Source organism: Ornithorhynchus anatinus, chromosome X1 (assembly GCF_004115215.2).
Source record: "Ornithorhynchus anatinus isolate Pmale09 chromosome X1, mOrnAna1.pri.v4, whole genome shotgun sequence".
In the NCBI taxonomy this organism is placed as follows: domain Eukaryota; kingdom Metazoa; phylum Chordata; class Mammalia; order Monotremata; family Ornithorhynchidae; genus Ornithorhynchus; species Ornithorhynchus anatinus.
The window spans coordinates 7,531,672-7,554,295 of NC_041749.1; the positions used below are offsets into that span (position 1 = coordinate 7,531,672).

A 22,624-nucleotide genomic window follows, 5' to 3' on the forward strand; every position below is an offset into this window, starting at 1 on the left:
TAGTTTATGATCCTCTGATGTAAGTTAACATCTCAGGTGGACATAAATATCACATGATAAGCAAGGTTGAAGGTGAAGAGTTTTATGATTGCCGTTCAGTGGAAACTATCATGAGACGTTATATTTATTAGACCTTTTGGAAAAACAGTCAGACTCCTGGTGATGAAGTTGTTTTGGAGTAGTAATTGATCTTCAGTCCATAGAGATGTATAATTTATACTCTGTATTAGAAATTTTTAATATTTATACCCATATTTGTATCCTTAATTTTATATTTCAGGGAGTTCAGAACACCTTATATTTACACGTTATGCATAGAAAACCCCTGTAGCTATGTAATTTTAGACCTGAGTTTTAATCCCGGCTCCACCACTTGTCTGCTATGTGACCTTGGACGAATCCCTTAAATTCTCTGTGCCTCATTTACTTAATCTGTAAAATGGGGATTAAGACTGTGAGTCCCATATGGGACATGGACTGTGTCCAACCTGATTAGCTTGTGTAATAATAATAATGATAATGGTGGCATTTGTTAAGCGCTTACTATGTACAAAGCACTGTTCTAAGCGCTGGAGTAGATACAAGGTCATCAGAGTGTCCCAAGTAGGGCTCGCTGAATTCATCCCCATTTTACAGGTGAGGGAACTGAAACCCAGAGAAGTTAAGTGACCTGCCCAAAGTCACACAGCTGACAAGTAGCAGAAGCAGGATTAGAATTCACAACATCTGACTCCCAAGCCCAGGATCTTTCCACTAAACCACGCTTTCCCCCACATGTAGTAAAGCGCCTGGCATAAATGATGTTGAGTAAGTATAGAAAATGGAACCAAAGCTACAGTGGTAGAACAAAAATAAATTCCATATATTTTGGTAGGCCTACTTGTACCCCATACACTATAGGCACATTGGTCCCCAAAATGTGACATTCACAACTAAGGAATTTTTGAGAGAATGTTGTAAACAGGGAAATTGTTTGCCTCTAACACATCATGCCCCTAGACTGTAAGCTCTTGAGGGCAGGGATCATTTCTACTGACTTTACCAGTGAAGCAAAGCGATGTGTGGATAAAGTATGAGCCTGGGAGTCAGAAAGTCATGGGTTCTAATTCCGGCTCCACCATTTGTCTGCTGTGTGTGATCTTGGACAAGTCACTTCACTTCTCTGTGCCTCGGTTACCTCATCTGTAAAACAGGGATTGAGACTGTGAGCCCCACGTTGGACAGAGTCCCTGTACCAACCCGATTGGCTTGTATCCACCCCAGTGCTTAGTACAGTGATTGGCACAGAGAAAGCACTTAAATGCCATAATCAGTATTGTTTTTACCGAACTTTCTCAAGTGTTTAGTAGCATGCCAGCGTATAATAAGTGCTTACTAAATACTGTCGTTCGATCGATTGATTGATTGGCCAGTCTTTGTCATTTTACAACTAACTTGAAATAAGAAAATATAGCTGTGAATTAAAGTGAGCACATTATCAATCAATCCAGTCAGTAGGGCATAGAGCAGTCTTGCTCTGAAGAGGGAGTTAGCTGATAATGCACTGACAAAGTGAAGAAATTCTAAATTTATGCAACTGCAAAACTTATATAATTTATACAACTTCAGCATCCCAGACTTTCATATGTGTAAAGAAGGCAAAAAAAAGTTGAAGAGTTCTGAAAAATCTGCAGTGAAGCCACTGCACCTGTCCCTGTGGCCGAGTGCTTAGAGTTGCGTTGGGTTTTTCACCAGGTGAAGGTAGTTGAAAACTTGTTACCTCATTTTTGGCAACTCAGAAGCACTTTCAGTGGTTACAAAATGGCCTAGGAAGATATACGTGGCCTGGGAAGATATTTCTAGGATCATCCCAGGCCAGAGGCCTTGCTTCTTGGCATGTTATGGACTGAGAGTTGGCAGATTCTGACTGTGAAAATGTTCAGGCTTCTTTTTGGAGGTGAAACTTTGCTGAAAGAGACCAACGGGGAAATAAGAACCAGTCAGTGGTATTATTAAGCACTTTCTGTGTGTAGGCAATTGAACTAGGTCCTTTCACATTTTTTCCCTTTTGTCTGTAAGCTCCTTTTGGGTAAGATCATGTATACCTATTCTGTTGTCCTTTCCCAAATGCATGGTATAATGCTCAGCAGACATAAAGCACTCAATAACTACAACTGATTGACTGATTAATTGCCCCACCTGCTACCTGGAAGTACATTTCCCAGGATCCTGTAGAACTGAGAGCCGATCAGCAAGCAGGGAAGAAGGTTTAAATGAGGACGGGGAGGTGTGTTTTTTTCTTTTTCCCTGGCTGTAATGTGGCAGTCTTGCTGGAGGGCCTGCTTCATGTGCTGATCTGTGAGTATATGTGTTCTCTCTCTCCCTTTCTCTTTCTCTCTCCTTTTCTCTCCTCCTCCTCCTCCTCCCCTCTCCTCCTCCTCCCCTCTCCTCCTCCTCCCCTCTCCTCCTCCCTCTCTCTTTCTTTCTCTTTCTTTCTTCCCCCCATCAATGGTATTTATTGAGCACTTATTATGGGCAGATCACTGTACTAAGCACTGGGAGAATATAATAAACAGAATTAGTAGACATGTTTCCTGCCCCTAATGAGTAACCTGATTACCTTGTATCTACCCCAGTGATTAGAACAGTGCTTGGCACATAGTAAGTGCTTAACGATACCATTATCATTATTAAACTCTTGAAGTAAAATGACTCACCTTCTGCAAAAGATCAAGTCCAAGGTTTTTATATCTCTGTGCTAGATATGAGGCAAACCAAACTTCAGAAGCATTATGTGATAGGGGTATTATGAGTGGATAAAGTGCTGGCAAATGTTCTTACTTGGAGGACTGTGTGAAATTGGCAGTGGTTCCACCATCACTGTCTTGCCCAACTAGAAATTGAACATGAACTCTCTACAAAGTGAGAGATAAGTTTTGCCTTCCCCTGGATAGTCAAGAGAAACAGCATGGCCTAGTAGAAAGAGCATGGGCCTGGGAGTCAAAAGATGTGGATTCTAATTCCGTTTCTGCCATTGCTTGCTGTGTGACTTTGGACAAGTCACTTAACTTCTCTGGGCCTCAGTTTCCTCAACTGTAAAAGGGGAATTAAATACCTGTTCTCCCTCTAACTTGGACAAAGTCCCTACTGTAAGGGTCTCCCAGTCTAACTGGATTAACTTGTATCTAACACAGTGCTTTAGAACAGTTTTGAAACACAGTGAGTGCTTAACAAACATAATGATAATATTAATATAGTATAGGTTTGTACAGTAAGAGAGGAATTCAGATGCCATAATGAACAATTTCCTGACCATTTAGACCTGTAAATCCTGAGACCTGATTTCATTTCTCCCACTGGGCTACATTGAAACCTTGGCCAGGTCACTTAGACTCTCTCTGCCTGAGTTTTCTCATCTGTAAAATGGAGTCACTAATGCCTGCCTCTATCTCAAATAATTGTGAGCATGAATGAGGTAATTGATGTAAAAATGCTTTATGAAATGAAATATGCTCTACAAAAATCAATATATGTAGCATTTTATTGTTTTTATGATTGGAATACAACTTTTCAATGTACTCCTGTGATCCTACAAGCATATTCTCGTGTCTAAAGTGTATCTGACACAATTTCATTTTACAAAGTAGAAAACAATGAAAGCAAAACACTAGAGAAATAACCCAGCACATCAAAAAGGGGGAAGAAATTCATACAACTAAAAGATTTGATTGACCCGCTTTAAGTCAGTATTACTGCTCTGTCCCATCCTCCTGAGTCTACCCACCCACCGAAGCTCAAGCTTTATATTTTCCATACCTTGAGCAATGTGATGAGTTTTGCCATTTTGGCACTGAGATTTTTTTTTTCTTTCAGAACACTAGAGAACTTGTAGTCTTGAGAACTATGAACTTGGGATCTCTCAATCTGCTCGTTTATAAAGTGAGATTAAAATATTTATTCATTCAGTTGTATTTATTGAACACTTACTGTGTGCAGAGCACTATACTGAGCGCTTGGGAGAGTACAACAATGGACACATTATTCCCTGCCCACAACAAGCTTACAGTCTAGAGGTAGAGAGGCAGACATCAATACAAATAAATTACAGTATGAACATAAGTGTGGTGAAATGATGTATGGACTGAAGTGGGGAGAGACAGGAGATTGGGAGGCCAGCAAGGAGGCTGATACAGTAATCCAGATGGGATAGGATGAGTGATGTATTAACACGGTAGCAGGTTGGATGGAGAGCAAAGGGTGGATTTTAGCGATCTTCTAAAAATGTGACCGACAGGTTTGGCGACTCACCGAATATGTGGGTTGAATGAGAGAGAGGGGATTCAAGCAGAACGCCAAGGTAATGGGCTTGTGAGACGGGAAGGATGGTGGTGACAGAAAAGTCAGGGAGAGGATGGGTTTGGGTGGGAAGATAAGGAACTCTGGTAGTGTTAAGTTTGAGATGTCAGGAGGACGGCCAAGTAGAGACGTCTTGTCTTTCAGGAGGAGATGTGAACCCGTGAGAGAGAAGGAGATGTAAATTTGGGTATCATCTGGGTGGAGATGGTAGTGAAACCATGGGAGCAAATGAGTTCTCCGAGGGAGAGAGTGTAGAAGGGGACCCAGAAATGAACCTTGAGGGACCCTCACAGAGGGTGGGAGGCAGAGGAGGAGCCCGTGAAGGAGACTGAGAATGAACAGCGAGAGAGATAGGAGGAGAACTAGGAGAGGACAGTCAGCGAAGCCAAGGTTGGATAGTATTTTCGGGAGAAAGGGGGTGGTCAATAGTGTGGAAGGCAGTTGAGAGGTTGAGGAGGATCAGGATGGAGTAGAAGCCTTTGGATTTGTCAAGAAGGAGATCATTGGTGACCTTTTGAGAGGGCGGTTTCTGTGGAGTGAAGGAGATAGTAGGTACAGTGTTCTGCACACAGTGCTCTTTGAGTCAGAGTCCTATGCCATTGTTGGTCCAGTGGAAAGAGCACTGTTCTGGGAATGAGAGCTCCATTCTGACTGAAGCTACTTAAAGAGGTTGAAGCTGGTATTTATTGAGCACTTAGTGTGTTCAGAGCCCTGTACTAAGAGCTTGGAGAGTAAAGTACGATGGAATCCTGTATTGTATGTAGATGACGTGCCTTGATTTTAGTTTCTCTGGCCGCCGGCCTTCCGTCCACGTCATGCCCCCGCTTGGAACGCCTTCCCTTTTCATATCTGACAGTGACTCTCCCCACCTTCAAAGCCTTATGGAGGGCACACCTCCTCCAGGAGGCCTTCCCTGACTAAGCCCTCCTTTCCTCTCTTTCCCCATTCCCTTCTGAGTCGTCCTGGCATGCCCCCTTTATTCACCACCCCCCAGACCCATGGCACTTATGTATATATCCATAATTTGTTTATATTAATGTCTACCTCCCCCTTTAGACTGTAGGGTCATTGCGGACAGGAATGTGTCTCTTTAGTTGTACTCTCCCAAGTGCTTAGTACAGTGCTCTGTATAAAGTGCTCAGTAAGTACAATTGATAGATTCCTGCTCTCACATGGCTCAGTGGAAGGAAAGAGCGTGGGCTTGGGAGTCAGAGGTCATGGGTTCTAATCCCGGCTCCGCCACTAGTCAGCTGTGTGACCTTGGGCAAGTCACTTCTTCACTTCTCTGTGCCTCAGTTCCCTCATCTGTAAAATGGGGATTAAAACTGTGAGCCCCACGTGGGACAACCTGATCACGTTGTATCCCCCAGCGCTTAGAACAGTGCCTTGTACATAGTAAGCGCTTAACAAATACCACAATTTATTTTATTTATATCCCTCCCCAACTACTCGGAGGAAGGACAAAGGTCAGGGAGGAGAGTTAGTCGTATTTATTGAGCACTTACTGTGTGCAGAACACTCTACTAAGCACTTGGGAGAGTACAGTATGACAATAAACAGACCCATCCCCTGCTTACAAGGAGCTTACAGTCCAGAGAGCTTTCGGGATGCAAGCTGTACTAGGATCAATTCCTCACACAAATTCTCGGACATGATTTCTATGGAAAGAGGCCCTTCCGGCATTCCTACCGGGAGACTCCATCTGTTTTAGGATCTTGATGATCACAGTCTGAAATTCTTTGTAGTTGCTTCTACCCAGATCCACAGTGACACTGTCACAAAAACCGTGGTTACTCAAAGCTCTGCACCACAGCAGCCAATCAGAAAATCCCCAGTATATTTGGACGTCACTCGGAATCGATGCATTAAGGTCTGGAACTTTTTTTTTAGATATGAATATCTTCAAAGAAAAGTCATTTCAAAAATAGTATTGACTGTATCAGCTGAAGTACAAAAATAGTACATACAAAAATAATCACAGTTTGTGCTTTCATGATGCTTTTCCTGATTAAAGTTCAAAGCTTCTCAAAATATGCTTTGTGACTCACCCCAAGGTCCCTAAGAAAAGTCTGTCTTGCTTCCTTTTTAGGCAAGAAATTGGATGATAATTCATTAGTATGTTACCTGATAAGTCAGTATATAGACAGGCGTGTTTTCTTCCCGGCTTCTTCACTAAATAAACATCTGTGCTTTTGTAGAGCTCTTCGTTGTCAAAAGTTCTGAGGAGCCACATCACCAGAAAGATTGGAGAAGATGTTTTATAAATACTCTTCTCAGGCTGGGGGTGTTTTCACAACCTCATAGTGTCTCCTGGACTAAGATTTTTAGCCAAATCTGCGTGTCGTATATCTCTGCCTGCGTCAGAGTGTGTTGAAGGAAGTTTCCAGATCTTCATTTAGCCCGGAGAATGATTTGAATGACTTCTGCTAATTTGCATCACCACAAATATGAATCTGTTTTCGGGTCTTTTTGTACATGTGGAAATGGGATAATGCTTATGAGTCAGAGGTTATGATGAAGCATGGCTAAAGGCCATTTTAGTCCATTAGTTCATATAAATTTATCTTATGTGATTTAAGGGCTTATTGTGTGCCAAACACTATTCTAACTGCTGGGTTGGAGACAAGCTAATCACTGTGGACACAGTCTGCCATCACAGTCTTAATTCCCATTTTACAGATGAGAGAACTGAGGTACAGAGAAGTTAAGGACTTGCCTAAGATAAGTTCGATCTCTAGACTGTAAGCCTGTTGTTGGCAGAGATTGTGGCTGTTTATTGTTATACTGTACTCGCCCAAGCACTTAATACAGGGCTGTGCACACAGTGAGCGCTCAAATACGATTGAGAGTTGGCAGACGTGTTCCCTGCCCACAACAAGCTTATGGTCTTATGGGGGAAAGATAGACATAAATATAGATGAATTATGGATGTGCACATGAGTGTTGTGAGGTAGATGGGGTGAATGAAGGGTGCAATCCGAGTGCAAGAGCAATGTGGAAGGGAGTGGAAGAAGAGGAATTGAAGGCTTAATTGGGGAAGACCTCTTGGAGGAGATGTGCCTTCAGTAAGGCTTTGAAGGCGGGGAGAGTCATTGTCCTTCATAGTGAGTGCTTGCCATGTGCAGGGCACTGGTCTAAGCGCTTCGAAGAGTAGAAACAACAATATAGCAGACACATTCCCGGCTCTCAACGGGCTTACAGTCTAGCGGGAGAGGCGGACATTAATATAAATAAATTACAGATATGTGCGTAAGCGCTGTGGGAGTTGGGGCTGTGAGCAGTTTGGATGGAGAGGCAAGAATGGATTTTAGTGGTGGTGTGAAGGTTGAACCGACAGGATCTGGTGGGAGATTGAAAATGTGGGTTGAATGAGAGAGATGAGGATTGCACCAGGGTTTCAAGCTTGTGAGAGAGGAAGAGGACAGTGGTGCTGTCTACAGTGATGGACAAGTCACAGGGAGGACAAGGTTTTGGTGGGAAGATGAATTCTGCCAAGCACTTTACTAGCAGTAGGGTCGATGGAAGATAATCTCATCGGGCACAGCCTCTGTTCCATGTGGGGCTGACAGAAATTGGTTACTATTTCACAGATGAGGAAACCGAGACCCGGAGAAGTTAAGCGACTCATTCGAAGTCACACAGCGGACAGATGGCGGAACTAGGATTAGAACTAAGGTCCTCTGTCTCCCAGGTCTGGGCTCTTTGCACTAGGCCACACTGCTACCCATTCCAGGCTAGTATTAAAGAGTTCAGTGAGCCGTAATAATAATTATGGTTTTTGCGAAGCATTTACTATGAGAAACAGCGTGGTTTAGAGGAAAGAGCATGGGCTTGGGAGTCAGAGGTCACGGGTTCTAATCCCGGCTCCGCCACTTGTCAGCTGTCTGACTTCAGGCAAGTCACTTCGCTTCTCTGTGCCTTAGTTACCTCATGTGTAATAATAATAATGGTATTTAAGCGCTTACTATGTGCAGAGCACTGTTTTAAGCGCTGGGGAAGATACGGGGTAATCAGGCTGTCCCACGTGAGGCTCACAGTTAATCCCCATTATACAGATGAGGTAACTGAGGCACAGAGAAGTGAAGTGACTTGCCCACAGGCACACAACTGAGAAGTGGCAGAATCAGGATTCAAACCCATGACCCCTGACTCCCGAGCCCGGGCTCTTTCCACTGAGCCACGCTGCTTCTCTACATCTGTAAAATGGGGATGAAGACTCTGAGCCCCATGTGGGACCACCTGCTTACCTTGTATCTACCTTAGTGCTTAGAACAGTGCTTGGCACATAGTAAGCCATTACAGATACCATTATTATTATTACTATTATGTGCCAGGCACTCTATTAAGCACTGGGGTGGATACAAGCAAACCAGGCGGACAGAGTCCCTTGTCCCACGTGGGGCTCAAAGACTCAAACCCCATTTTACAGATGAGCTAACTGAGGCCCAGTGAAGTGACTTGTCCTAAGGTCACACGGCAGACAAGTGGCATAACTGGCATTATTAGAACCCATGACCACCTGACTCCCAGGCCCGGGCTCTCTCCACTTCGATTGCAAGTGTTGTCCGAGATCCGTCGTGACCACAATCAAGCAGAGGATTTTGTCATCCCGTGGGTGACCTCTAACAGTTCGGGACATTTCTCCAGTTTCCTGAAACTCCAAGTCGCTTCTGCTCCTAAAATACCTCATCGGGGTGAGGCATGGCCACAATACACCTTGCTGGCTAAATCCATGGTACCAAGAGACTCGATCCAGTTCGAGGTGGATCTGAGCCAGCCCTTTCTGTCGACGAAGGCTCAGGCCTCGCTTCATGAAGCCCCAGATGGAGGTGGTAACCTGTCGTGACGTGGCGACCTGCTTTAAGGGATCGCTGACCTTGTTTACGCCCGTTCAAGTAAGGAAGCAGCTGTCGTGGGCAGGAGGCAGTGTGGTTTAGTGGAAATAGCATAGCCCTGGAAATGAGAAACCCCGGGTTTCAGGCCCAAATATGTCAAGTAGGTGCTGGGTGACCTTGGTCGTCACTTAGCAGCGTGGCTCAGTGGAAAGAGCCGGGCTTGGGAGTCAGAGGTCGTGAGTTCGACTCCCGGCTCTGCCCCTTGTCAGCCGTGTGACTGTGGGCGAGTCACTTCACTTCTCTGGACTTCAGTTACCTCACCTGCAAAATGGGGATGGAGACTGTGAGCCCCATGTGGGACAGGAACTGTATCCAACCCAGAGAAGCAGCGTGGCTCAGTGGAAAGAGCCCGGGCTTGGGAGTCAGAGGTCATGGGTTCGAATTCAGGCTCTGCCACTTGGCAGCTGTGTGACTCTGGGCAAGTCACTTCACTTCTCTGTGCCTGTTACCTCATCTGTAAAATGGGGATGAAGACTGTGAGCCTCACATGGGACAACCTGATGACCCTGTATCTCCCCCAGCGCTTAGAACAGTGCTCTGCACAGAGTAAGCGCTTAACAAATACCAACATTATTCTTATTATTATTATTAACCCAATTTACTTGTTTCCACTTCAGCGCTTAGTACAATGCCTGGCACGTAGTAAGCACTTAACAAGTACCACAGTTATAATTATAATGATAATTATAGCAGTATCTGCCAAGCACAGTACTAAGTGCTGGGGTAGATAGAGTATGAACAGATCAGACACATAATAAATGCCTTACAAGTACCATCGCTATTAAAAGCCTTGCCAACATCCAAATATTGACTTGTATAAATCTATTTTAAAATGATTAAAAGCCCAAACATGATTGAAGAGCAATGCAAACATGTACCGATCAACTTCAGTGTACACCTATAAATACTTAATTTTCAAAGTGGTACCTTTCATCTCCTATTCAGCAAAAAGGCACCATGGTATCTTTGTGCCGAGAGATTAGAGATCCATTACGTAGGGTGAAGAAATGGGAAGTGCCGTGTTGCTACAGTGCAACTCTATTGTGTTTTAGTTTCCCAAGTGCTTCGTACAATGCTGTACACAAAGTAGACACTCAGTAAACACAACTGGGGTAATTACATGATAAACAGATTTAGACAAGTCTGTTGAATCACAATTTATATAGAGGGCGGTAACCCCAGGAGATAGGGATTGTGTTTAATTCCCACCTGCGTATTCTCTCCGAGTGCTTAGTACAGTGCTCTGCACACAGTTCGCACCTAATAAGTACCATTGTCATTATTATTAATTGCTTACTATGTGCCAAGCACTCTTCTAAACTCTGGGGTAGATACAAGTTAAGTAGGTTGGACCCAGTGCCTGCCCCAAATGGGGCTCACACTCAATCCCCATTTTACGGATGCGATAACTGAGGCCCGAAGGAATAAAGTGATTCGCCCAAGGTCACACAGCAGACATGTGGCAGAGCCAGCATTAGAACCCAGGACCTTCTGATTCCCAGGCCCATGTTCTAATCTTCTAATCATAGTTAAATTAGAAAAAGGGGGAAAAAACCCCACCTATGCATTGCTTTTCACAGTTCCTTAGCTTTAGAATTACTGCCAGGTTTTGAGTGAAATCTCATCTTATTTCATATCTGTATAGTGAGTAATTTGACTTAGGAACTGATTTTTCAAATTATTAAAGGTGTACAGGAAGGCAAATGTGATTGAATTGATTAAAGAATAGCTACTGGGATGAGCTTAATAGCTTAAAATATTCAGTGAATAAAACGAAACCATTTACATAAATGCAGATATAGATTCCAAGGACAAAAATGCCTGTAAGAATACATTCAGCGTACTAGCTGTTGCTCTCTCTGCCTTATCTTTTTTTTTGATATTTGTTAAGCGCTCACTATATACCCGGCACTGTACTAAGGACTGGGGTAGTTCCAAGCTAATGAGGCTGGACCCAGTTCTTATCCTACATGAGGCTCACTATCTTAAAACTCCCTTTACAGGTGAGGTGACTGGGGCACAGAGGAAGTGAAGTGACTGGCCCAAGGTCACACACCAGACATGTGGTGTAGCTGGAATTGGAACCCAGGTCCTCTGTCTACTAGGCCACGCTCCTTATCTCTTGCCTTCTTGCCCTTGCTAACGTTGCTCCCCGACTTAAACTTCCCCGCCTCCCCAGATCACAGCTCCACACATCCTAAGCCTTCCTGAAATTCCATCTCCTCCAGTGAGCTTTATCCCAATAATTTTCCAGAAGCCGAAGGCTCGTAAACCCCATCAACCAACTCTAGCCCTTGTCAATACCCTTGTTAATACCCTCGCTTAGTCCCGACGTTCAAATCTTCAATCGATTATCAGTTCTGACCACTCTCATTGCAAGTCTTTTTATGTTAGCCTCAGCTGTTAGAGGGTTAGCTTCTCGGAGGCAGGGAATACGTTTCTTCTTTAGCCAATACTTCCCAAGCCTGTGCTAGTGCACTACCCCGATCTGGGTGCTCAGTAAGTAGCCTCATTGGTGCTTCTATTACAGGGGACATAAATTGGGTCAGAGGTCTGCAGGAAAGAAAGCCTGGTTCAAGGGAAGTAGTCTTAGGGAATTCATGATGTAGTTGAGAGACCCTGTAGTCTAGTGGAAAGAATATGGACGTAGGAGTCAGGAGATCTGCGTTCTAATCTTGGCTGTTCCACTAACCGACTGTGTGACCTTGGGTAAGTCATGCAATTTCTCTTTTTCCTCATATGTAAAATGGGGACTTCATACCTGTTCTTCCACCCCTTTAAACTCTGAGTCAGTGTGGGACAGGGACTGTGTCCAATCTGCTCATGATATATCTACCCAATTGTTTATAATTATTATTATTATCCTATCTGTTAAATGCTTATTATGTGTCAAGCGTTGTTCTAAGTGCTGGGGTTAGTACAAGATAATGAGGACGGACACAGTCTTTATGCAACACGGGGCAAGCAGGAGGGAGAACAGGTATTGAATCCTCATTTTACAGTTGAGGAAAATGAGGCACAGAGCACCGAAAGCTTGTTATGGGCAGGGAATAGGTCTACTTTTGTATTCTCCCAATTGCTTAGTACAGTGCTCTGCACACAGTAAGTGCTCAATAAATATAATTATGAATGAATGAAAGCAAAGTGACTTGCCCAAGGTCACACAGCAAACAATTAGCAGAGTCGGGATTATAACCCGGGTCCTCAGTCTCCAAGGCTTATACTCTTTCCCCTAGGCCCATGCTGCTTCAGTGACATGAATAACTGTCATTATTATTATTAGATACTTTTCTTCTAGAAGGTTTTTCCCTTCCAATTTGAGAATGTGGGCTGGAATTCTGGCTTGGAGAGAAGCTTGAGTTTTATATAATTTGTAAAGATTGTATTTCTCAGAAGGAGTAATAAGAGTATTTACTGAACTCCCACCGCAGTGTACGAACAGCTTGTGAAAGTACAATGAAATAGAGAAGGTGGTCATGACATGATCCCTGACCACGAGGAGCTTAAAGACGAGGGGTGGGAGATGGATATTAAAATAAATGACAGCTGGATAAGTACGTAAGTACTGTGGGGGTGGGGTGAAAAAGTGCTTAAGTGTTACAGATCCAAGTGCCTACATGATGTAGAATGGGGGAGAAATGGGGAAATGACAAAGAGTATAATTTGCTTTACGAGATAACAAGCCTAGCTATTTTGTTTCCATCATACCGAGCTTAGGTTATTTATCAGAGTTTGATTTTTGAGCATAAATTGCCAAGACAACGAAAATAAAGGAGAAATAGCATTACTCTTATCAATCTGTACTTTTAATATGCATGAAAGGCACATAGTAAAATAGCAGAGGATTAAGAATTGCTGGAGAAGGAGTCCTCAGCAAGAAAATGCTAAACCATTTTAGGAAGTGGGTTTCAGATAATGTGATAACTATGTTGTCGTAATTTGATAGTACAGTAAACAAAAGCAATTTTACTACCTTTCTTTTTTTCTATAATCCTTAGTAGTTGATCATTTAACAACAGAAACAGGTAGAGGTTGGGAAGAAAGGGACACTTAGGTTGGGTTTTTTGAATGATGTTAATGATAACTCTGGCGTTTATTGAGCTCTTACTGCCTGCTAAGCACTGGGATTGATAACTGTTAGATCAGACACAGTCCCTGTCATACATGGGGTTGTCAGGAAGATGCTAAAATGAGTTACATGGATTACTAGGATTGTATGCCAGTGGTCCTTTGAAATTTGATGTTTGCTATTGGATTGTACTCTCCCAAGCTCTTACGTACAGTGCTCTGCACACAGTAAGTGCTCGATGAATTCCATTGATGCTGATGATTTGATGTTTAATATTTTGTGCGTGCAAGTGTCTTTTTGAGCCCGTTCATCTGACAGAATAAATCAATTACCCAATTCAAATTAGAGGTAAGATTAATTCTGGCCACCAATAGACCTGTACTGGCAGCCTGTCTTTACGGTATAATAAAGCTCAATTTAATTATGTAGATTTATGCTTTTAAAATTTGTTCTCGTGGCGTAAGTTTGGAAAATTCTCTGGATATTCAAAGGTGGTCTATGTGAAAAATCCATCTTGTCTGATTAATCTGATTTCTTGATTGTAGGTAGTTTCATTTGCTGTAATGACATGTCTTTGCACGTTGAGAGGACTAAGTGTTGTACAAAGCACTCAACTTGTGGAAGACAGGAACCATTTTGGGTTATTTTACTGAATGCTCCTAAGTGTGTTCAATAAATATGGTTGGTGGTGATTGTGCTGGCCATGTCTGAGTAACGATTTAATAGCAATTTAGTCTGTGAGCCCACTGAGGGACAGGGACTTTGCCCAGTCTGGTTAACCTGTATCTACCCCAGCGCTTAGAATGGTGCTTGACACATAGTAAGTGCTTAATATATACCATTGTTGTTATTATTGTAGTAATTATTATAATTGCAAATCTCTTTGAGGAGATAACAGATGTATGTAACATTCCTCTTACCCTCTAGACTGTCTTCCCAACTAGACTGTAAGCTCCTCGTGTGCAGGGATCAGGTCTGTTATCTCTACTGGCTCCTCCTGCCTCACCTCACTTCTCTCCTCCTAGCCCACCCAGCCCACGTACTTCACACATCTAATGCCGACCTTCTCACTGTACCTCCATCTCATCTACCTCACCACCGACCTCTCGCCCACATCTTGCCTCTGACCTGGATTGGCCTCTGTCTTCCTATGACAGCCTATTCTCCCTTCTTTCAAAGCCTTAATAATAATAATAATGTTGGTATCTGTTAAGCGCTTACCTTGTGCCGAGCACTGTTCTAAGCGCTGGGGTAGACACGTGGGAATCAGGTTGTCCCACGTGGGGCTCACAGTCTTAATCCCCATTTTACAGATGAGGTAACTGAGGCCCAGAGAAGTGAGGTGACTTGCCCACGGTCACACAGCTGACAAGTGGCAGAGCTGGGATTATTGAAGGCACCAGTCCTCCCAGAGGCCTTCGCTGACTAAGCCCTCTTTTCCCCTTCTCCCACTTCCTTCCGTGTCACCCTGACTTGCTCCCTTTATTCATCCCCCTCCCCAGCCCCATGGCACTTAGGTAATTTTATTTATTAATGTGTGTCTCCCCCTCTAAACTATAGACTCACTGTGGGCCGGAATGTGTCTGTTACATTGTACTTTCCCAAGCACTTAGTACAGACTTCTGCACACGGTAGAAACTCAATACCATTCACTGATTGGTTTAGAAAGGCGTAGGATTCTGGCTTGTCCCCATGGAATGAAGATTCTGAATTTAAAGTGACTGGTAAATTGGAGAAGCTTTTACTAGGTTGAAGGAGAGCATTCTTTAAGAACATCTGCAAAGCTGCACTCCTAAGGAAGGAAAAACACACTGCATAACAATTTTGAGAAAGGGGTGGGGGAAGGGAAGCCTAGTGGAAAAGCACTCCAGCATTGGGAGTTAGGAGACCTAGATTCCAGTTCTGTTCCGTCACCTGCCTGCTATGTGACCTTGGGAAGTCACTTACCCGTGCCTCAGTTTCTGTTACGGGAAGAGCTACCCCTGTGGCCGAGAACAGTATGGCCTAGTGGATAGAGCGTGGGCCTTGCAGACAGTTGAATTTGTTAAGCATGTACGGTGTACAGAGTACTGTACTAAGTGCTTGGGAGCGTACACCACAGCAGTAATCAGACACATTCCCTACCCACAATGAGCTTACAGTCTGGAGGGGGAGACGGACGTGAATATTTTTCTTCCACGCCTCCTCACAAGGGGACTTCTCTTCTTTGGGTATTTTTTTTTTTTCCTGCCATTTTGAGAAGCAGCGTGGCTTAGTGGAAAGAGCCCGGGCTTGGGAGTCAGAGGTCATGAGTTCTAATCCCAGCTCTGCCAATTATCAGCTTGTCCGACTTTGGGCAAGTCACGTAACTTCTCTGTGCCTCAGTTACCTTATCTGGAAAATGGGGATTAAGACTGTGAGTCCCATGTGGGACAATACGATGACCTTGTATCTACTCCGATGCTTAGAACAGTGCTGTGCACATAGTAAGCGCTTAACAAATACCATCATTATTAGAAAGGTGGTTGGCACATAGTAAACGCTTTACAAATACTATCATTTGAAACAGCTGGCCTTTCGTCTTAAACCCAGCCTTCTCCTTACATCTTAACTGAATTCCTGGCTTTTCATATGCCCCTTCCTTTACAACCCTCCCGCTTGCTTCCATTCTCAATTTTTGTTGGTTGTTTTTTTTTTAATGGTATTTCTTAAAGCTCTGACTGTGTAATGCGCTGTTCTAAGCACTGGTGTAGATATAAGGTTGGACACAGTTCCTATCCCACATGGGGCTCACAGTCGAAGAAGCGTGGCTCAGTGGAAAGAGCACAGGTTTTGGAGTCAGAGGTCGTGGGTTCAAATGCCCGCTCTGCCACTTGTCAGCTGTGTGACTGTGGGCGAGTCACTTAACCTCTCTGTGCCTCAGTTCCCTCATCCGTAAAATGGGGATTGAGACTGTGAGCCCCACGTGGGACAACCTGATTCCCCTGTGTCTACCCCAGCGCTTAGAACAGTGCTCTGCACATAGTAAGCGCTTAACAGATACCAACATTATTATTATTAGAGAGAGTAGGATTGAATCTCCATCTTATAGTTGAGGAAACTGAGTTAAGTGACTTACCCAAGGTCAGACAGCAAGGAACTGTCAGAGCCAGGATTAGAACTCGGGTCCTCTGACTCCCAGATCCATGCTTTATCCACCAAGTCATGCTGCATTTTAACTCAAATGCTTCTTAGCCACCCAAATTATTTTCTTTCATTGGTCAAATTTTCCTTCCCAAATACCTCCCTTAGAGTCGCATAATATTTCAATCTGGCATAATGTGTTGAAGCCACTACAATTTAACCACTACCGTTTTAGTAGTTCTGCTATTGAATTACTCAAGTGCTGCAACATTACGTTTACCTCGTGTGCACTCTAGTCTCTGTAACTCTTTCTATAATATCTGCGGTATATTTTTCTTAGTAAATCTCTAATCATTTTTTTTAGATTCCTCACGTTGTCCTTCGACACCAAATGAGGACACAGAATCCTTGGATTCCTACATAATGTCGCGTCTGAGCTTATTCAACTCTTCTTTTCACTTTGCCTCTTCAAGGACAATCACAAGCAGTTGTTCTAAAATGATTCATGGTGCCTCCACTCATTCTGGCCTGCTTAATCATCATAAAACTATCCATCTGGATTTTTGTTCCTCGGGTACAGCGGAGAATGGAGATATTTTAGTACTAGAACAATGCAATTGTTCCGTGTCTCAACTTGCTGAGGTCTTGAAGTCACTGACTCTGTTGAAAGCACAATCCATAATGTTCTCTGGAGGTTCTTGCCCCTCCCCAAATGCTAACTGCCAACAGAACTCTTTGCGGTTATTAATAACGGGGCGAATATTGGACTCGCTATAATTTTTGACCTACGGAAATATCTGAGCTAAAACCCAAGACTGTCAATTAAGAATCTTTGTTGAGCACTTGCTTTGTCCAGAACACTGTATTATTCTCTTGGGAAAGAATAATAATCAGTAGACATCATTCTTCATTGGGTAGCTAACAATCTGGAGTTTACAATCTTGAGGGGAGCAATTTCTGAATTGAGCATTTTGTTTATGTTCCTAGCTCAGTATCCTTAAGTGATCCTCGGGGAGGTGAGCTTCGGGGAGAATTCACTGATCCAAAGAACACAGGAAGTACTGACCCTAGGGATTTATTTATATTTTTATAAACATTCGTTTACTACTGAGCAAAGATCTCTGGGATCTTAGTAGGATAAACTCTTTCATTTGGCATGAAATACTGACAAAATCATTGTAATCTTATGAACTGTGCCTTTCTTGAAGATGACAAAATGCCTTTAGTGAAGATGTAAAAGTGTCCCTCTGGGGAATGGAAAAAATGAAAGTACAGGTGGCTAGATTTCTGGTTGAAAGTAAAATGACTTTTTTTTTTTTTTTTTCCAATCCAAAAGAGTCCTGGAGTATTTTTCTCTCTTAGTGTAATTCCTTTTTCTGGACCTCTGAATTGCATTTGAGTGATTCCCAGTGCGGTAAATACCAGAAAATATTCTTGTTTTATCCTCCCTGGAAAGATAATTGAACAAAGCCAATTATCCATACTTGACATATTTTATAATACCTTGTCTTTAAACTTACTACAGTAGTCCATTATTCATATAATTTTAATAATTTAGTAATTCTTTAAGCACTGAATATTAGCCCCACAGCACTTATGTACATAATCGGTAACTTATTTATATTAATGACTATCTCCCCTTCTAGAGTGTAAACTCTTTATGCCTACAGAGTCTAAAATAAAATTAATGGTGGTATTAAGCGCTTACTATGTGCAAATCACTCTTCTAAGCGCTGGGGGGATACAAGGCCATCAGGTTGTCCCACGTGAGGCTCACAGAGTCTAGCAACTCTACTTACCAAGGACTTAGTACAGTGCTCTGCACACAGTGAGCGCTCAATAAATATGATTGAATGAACTCTGTACTCCCTCAAACACCTAGAACAGTGCTCTGCACACAATGAATGTTCAATAAATATCACTGATTGAAAATGGGTGTCATTTTAATTATAAGCAGCAATTCAACGTTCCCACCACAGCTTGGTAATTCTAGTTTCCGTCCACCCTTAAGCTTAGTCATTTTCCAGAACATCTGCTCTAATCGTTGCTAATTAGATAATAGGAATAAAAGCAGCAGATATCACTCAGTAGATGGGTGACCCAACCCTCCCTCCCCGCACAATCCCTACACCATAGGCTATAAGCTTGTTGTGGGTAGGGAAAATGTCTGTCAACTTATCAACTCTGGTCAGTCATATCGATTGAGCACCTACTGCGTGCCCGACATGAGCACTGTACTAAGCACTCGGGAGAGTCTTGTCTTATGCTGTCGAATAACTCCCGTCCCTTAGCGATTCCATGGACGCATCTTTCCCGGAACGCCCCACCTCCATCTGCAATCGTTCTGGTAGCGGATCTCTAGAGTTTTCTTGGTAAAAATTCGGAAGCGGTTTACCGTTGCCTTCTTCCGCGCAGTCAACTTGTCTCCAACCGTGACTCTTTCCTGTGCCACTGCTGCCCAGCACAGGCGAGTTTTTATTTTTAGCAGATGACCTTCCACTCGCTAGCCACTCCCCAAGCTAGGAATGGAATGGACAGGCCTCTGCTTGACTCTCCCTTCCGAAGCCGAGACTGGTAGAGGACTGGAAACCCTCCAGGTGCGACCCTGAGAGGGGCTTGGGAGAGTGTGATACGACAATTAACAGACACTTTCCTTGCTCACAGTGACCTTCAGTCTTGAGGGGTGGACAGACATTAATATAAATGAATTACAGATACGTACATAAGGGGTGTGGGCTGGGAAGGGGGATGAATAAAGGGAGCAAGTCAGTGAGATGGAGACTGGAGTGAGAGAAGAGGAAAGGGGATATGGAGGAGATATGCCTTTAGTGAGGGCATTGAAGCTGGTTAGAGTTATTGTCTGTCAGATAGGAGGGAAGGCATTCCAGGCTGGAGGATTTCACTGTATTTTACTTTCTTGCACTGTACTTTCCCAAGCCACTTAGTACAGTGCTCTGCACACGGTAAGTGCTCGATAAATATCGTGGTTTGATTTGGATGTAGCAGACAACCTGCCCTGCCAGCTTGGAGTGAAAGGGGAGGATCAGTAGCAGGAAGGAATGACCTTGAGTCGGTCATTGCTGTCGTGAACATGGACTGCTCTGTGAGGGGTCCTGCCAGAAGCCGGTGTCGGCGGAGATCCCGAAAGTGGTGGGAAAGTCTGGGACTGAGCGAGGTGTGAAGCTTTACCATCTGCTGCTGCTGCTCCCATAACCCGAGCAGGGACTGCTGAGGGGAGAAGAGTGATGAGGAAGTAAGAATCAGTCACAACTTGGGAACTGTCTCCCTGGGTGTGGAATGTTTTTGTTAAACTGACCACTGCCATCACATTCTGCCTCTTTCTCCTCTTCAACTCTATCGCTCCATCTGAGACTCTCTTTCTCTCTCTCTCTCTCTCTCTCAAGCAGCGTGGCTCAGTGGAAAGTGCATGGGCTTTGGAGTCAGAGGTCATGGGTTCGAATCCCGGCTCGGCCACTTGTCAGCTGTGTGACTTTGGGCAAGTCACTTCACTTCTCTGGGCCTCAGTTCCCTCATCTGTAAAATGGGGATTAAGACTGTGAGCCCCACGTGGGACAACCTGATCCCCCGTGTCTACCCCTTAGAGCTTAGAACAGTGCTCGGCACATAGGAAGCGCTTAACAAATACCAACATTATTATTATTTCTCTCTCTTTCTCTCTCTCTCTCTCTCTTACTCTCTCTTCTCCCCCAATCTCACCTTTCCATCTTTTTGTCTCTGCTCTTATTCATCTGTCTCTTTTCCTCTCTCTTTTCCTCTCTGTCTGCCACTCTCTTTTCCTCTATCAATTAATCATATTGAGTGCTTACTATGTACAGAGCACTGTACTAATTGTTCTGTCTCTCTCTCCCTCTGTCTCTATCTTCCTCACACTTTCTCTCTCTCTCTCTCTCTCTCTCACTTCCTCTCTGTCCCTGCCTTACCCGTTCTGTCTCTGAGTCTCTAATCCTTATGTAAAGCAGCATGGCTTAGTGGATAGAGCACGGGCCCGGGAGTCAGAAGGACCTGGATTCTAATCCCGGCTCCAGCACTTGTTTGTTTGACCTGGAGCAAGTCACTTCACTTCTCTGGGCCTCAGTTACCTCATCTGAGAAATGGAGATTAAGCACGTGAGCTCCATGTGCGACAGGGACTGTGTCCAACCTAACTTGTATCTATCCCAGTGCTTAAAACAGTGCTTAGCATTCAGTAAGTGCTCAGCAAGTATCATAATTATTATTTCTCTCTCCATCCCCAGCTTTCCATCTTTAAGTCTCCCTTTCCTGCTTTTTGTTTCTCTTCCTGAGACAATTCCGTGGACATGCTATATATCCCATTCTTGGGGCTCCTAAACATATGATCTGTCGCCAGAGGAAAAGAGCAAGAAGTGAGAAGGTGTTGCAAGCCAGTCCTTTATGGATTCATAGGGTCGTCATTACCATCATTATTATTACTATACTATTTGCACCAGTCCTTGAGGTGGGACAGGATGAAACATGATGCAAGCCACTTCTCCTCTGTATTGTTAGGCTTAAAACCATCCATCTTCTATGTTGGGGGATATCTGTGTCTGTGAGTAAACCATCCCACTCCCTGATTCTCTAGATGAAACATGAGCCAAACCAACCCACTTTCTTTATTTTATTACTTCAAGCACTACATAAACCAGAGCAATTTATTCCACATAGGCCAGATTTAATTTACCAATCCAGAATGAATGTTCTTCCACCGACACTGGGAAAGAAATGCAAAGGGCCAGGAATAATTCTATGTATAGTGGAATCGCTCACTTTTATTCTGGCTCCAAAGGCTCCCTACTGCAGCTAGAAGGAGCCTGTGGTTACAACTGTGTTGGATTTCAATGGAATATGACCTCCTAGTCATGAGTTGTAAATGGAATAAGATAGCATTCTTTGCCTTTTGAAGAAGCATTAATAAGAACGTGGAAAATACCTCAATGAGGAAAAAATCATGATCAGAAACTCCTTGTGGGCAGGGAAGGTGTCATCTGCTCAACTTAAATTTTCCAAGTGTGTAGTACAGTGTATAACATCGAAAGGAGACTCAAATACTATTAATACTCATAATACTGCATATATGTATTTGAGTGTCTAGAGAATGCAATCCACTGTACTAAGCACTTGGGAAGTTCAGAACTGAAAAGCGGCACATTCCCTGCCCGTGATGATGGCATTTGTTAGGCACTTAGTATGTGACAAGCATTGTTCTAAGCGCTGTGATAGAAACAAGGTAATCAGGTTGCCCCATGTGGGGCTCCCAGTCTTAATCCCCATTTTACAGATGAGGTAATAGAGAAGTGAAGTGACTTGGCCAAAGTCACACAGCTGATAAGTGCTGGAGTGGGATTAGAATCCAAGACTTCCGACTCCCTAGCCTGGGCTCTTTCCACTAAGCCAGAATTTATACAGTAATGGAGGAGCTAATGGGGGCAATAAATTAATCCTCAGTATAAGGTCAAACTGTCAACAGGCCTAACTCTAAAGAAGAGAAGCAGTGTGGCTCAGTGGAAAGAGCATGGGCTTGGAAGTCAGAGGTCATGAGTTCTAATCCCGGCTCCAACACTTGTCAGCTTTGTGACTTTGGGCAAGTCACTTCACTTCTCTGTGCTTCAGTTACCTCATCTGTAAAATGGGGATTTAGACTGTGAGCCCCATGTGGGACGACCAGATTACCTTGTTCCCCTCCAGCTCTTAGAACGGTGCTTGGCACATAGAGCTTAATGCCGTCATTATTATGTACCAACATATAATCAGCATATATAGCATATCTAAAAAATAAGGCAATTGGCTCAGTGCTTTAAAAAACGTTTTTAGTGTGGGTTTTTTTTCTTCTTCTGTCTTTCTTGAACTAATTCTCCCATTCAGAGCTCTAAAGGACACTTCAGTTCCCTTGTGGAAGCACAATTCTGTCCCCTCCGTAATTTAAATCAATACAGGTGTCCTTGTGATAATTTAGCTTCTCCTTAGGCTTTTTTAGGGACTGATCTGACTCATTATTGTCAGCTATTCAATTGGGAGGTGTTAATATAGGATCAGTGAGAATAAGGGGGTGTTTGGGACTCAAGAGGAGGTCAGATAAAATATGGCAAAATCTCACACCATCCCAGTCAATCAATTGGTGATATTTATCAAGCAATGATTATGTGCAGAGAACATCCATGCAGAGCACTGTATGTTGCTTGTTTACTAGTTTTGATGTGCACATA

At 43.5% G+C, this 22,624-nt stretch overlaps 1 protein-coding gene and 1 non-coding gene across 2 annotated transcripts in view; one reads left to right on the forward strand and one right to left on the reverse strand.

Annotated features, from left to right (window-relative positions):
• DLGAP2 (DLG associated protein 2) overlaps nucleotides 1–22,624 on the forward strand; it is a 756,498-nt gene that overhangs the window by 323,794 nt on the left and 410,080 nt on the right. The window lies entirely within an intron of this gene.
• LOC114807209 lies at nucleotides 18,879–19,016 on the reverse strand. The gene has a single exon (XR_003755262.1). It is a non-coding gene; the product is annotated as a small nucleolar RNA SNORA7 (small nucleolar RNA).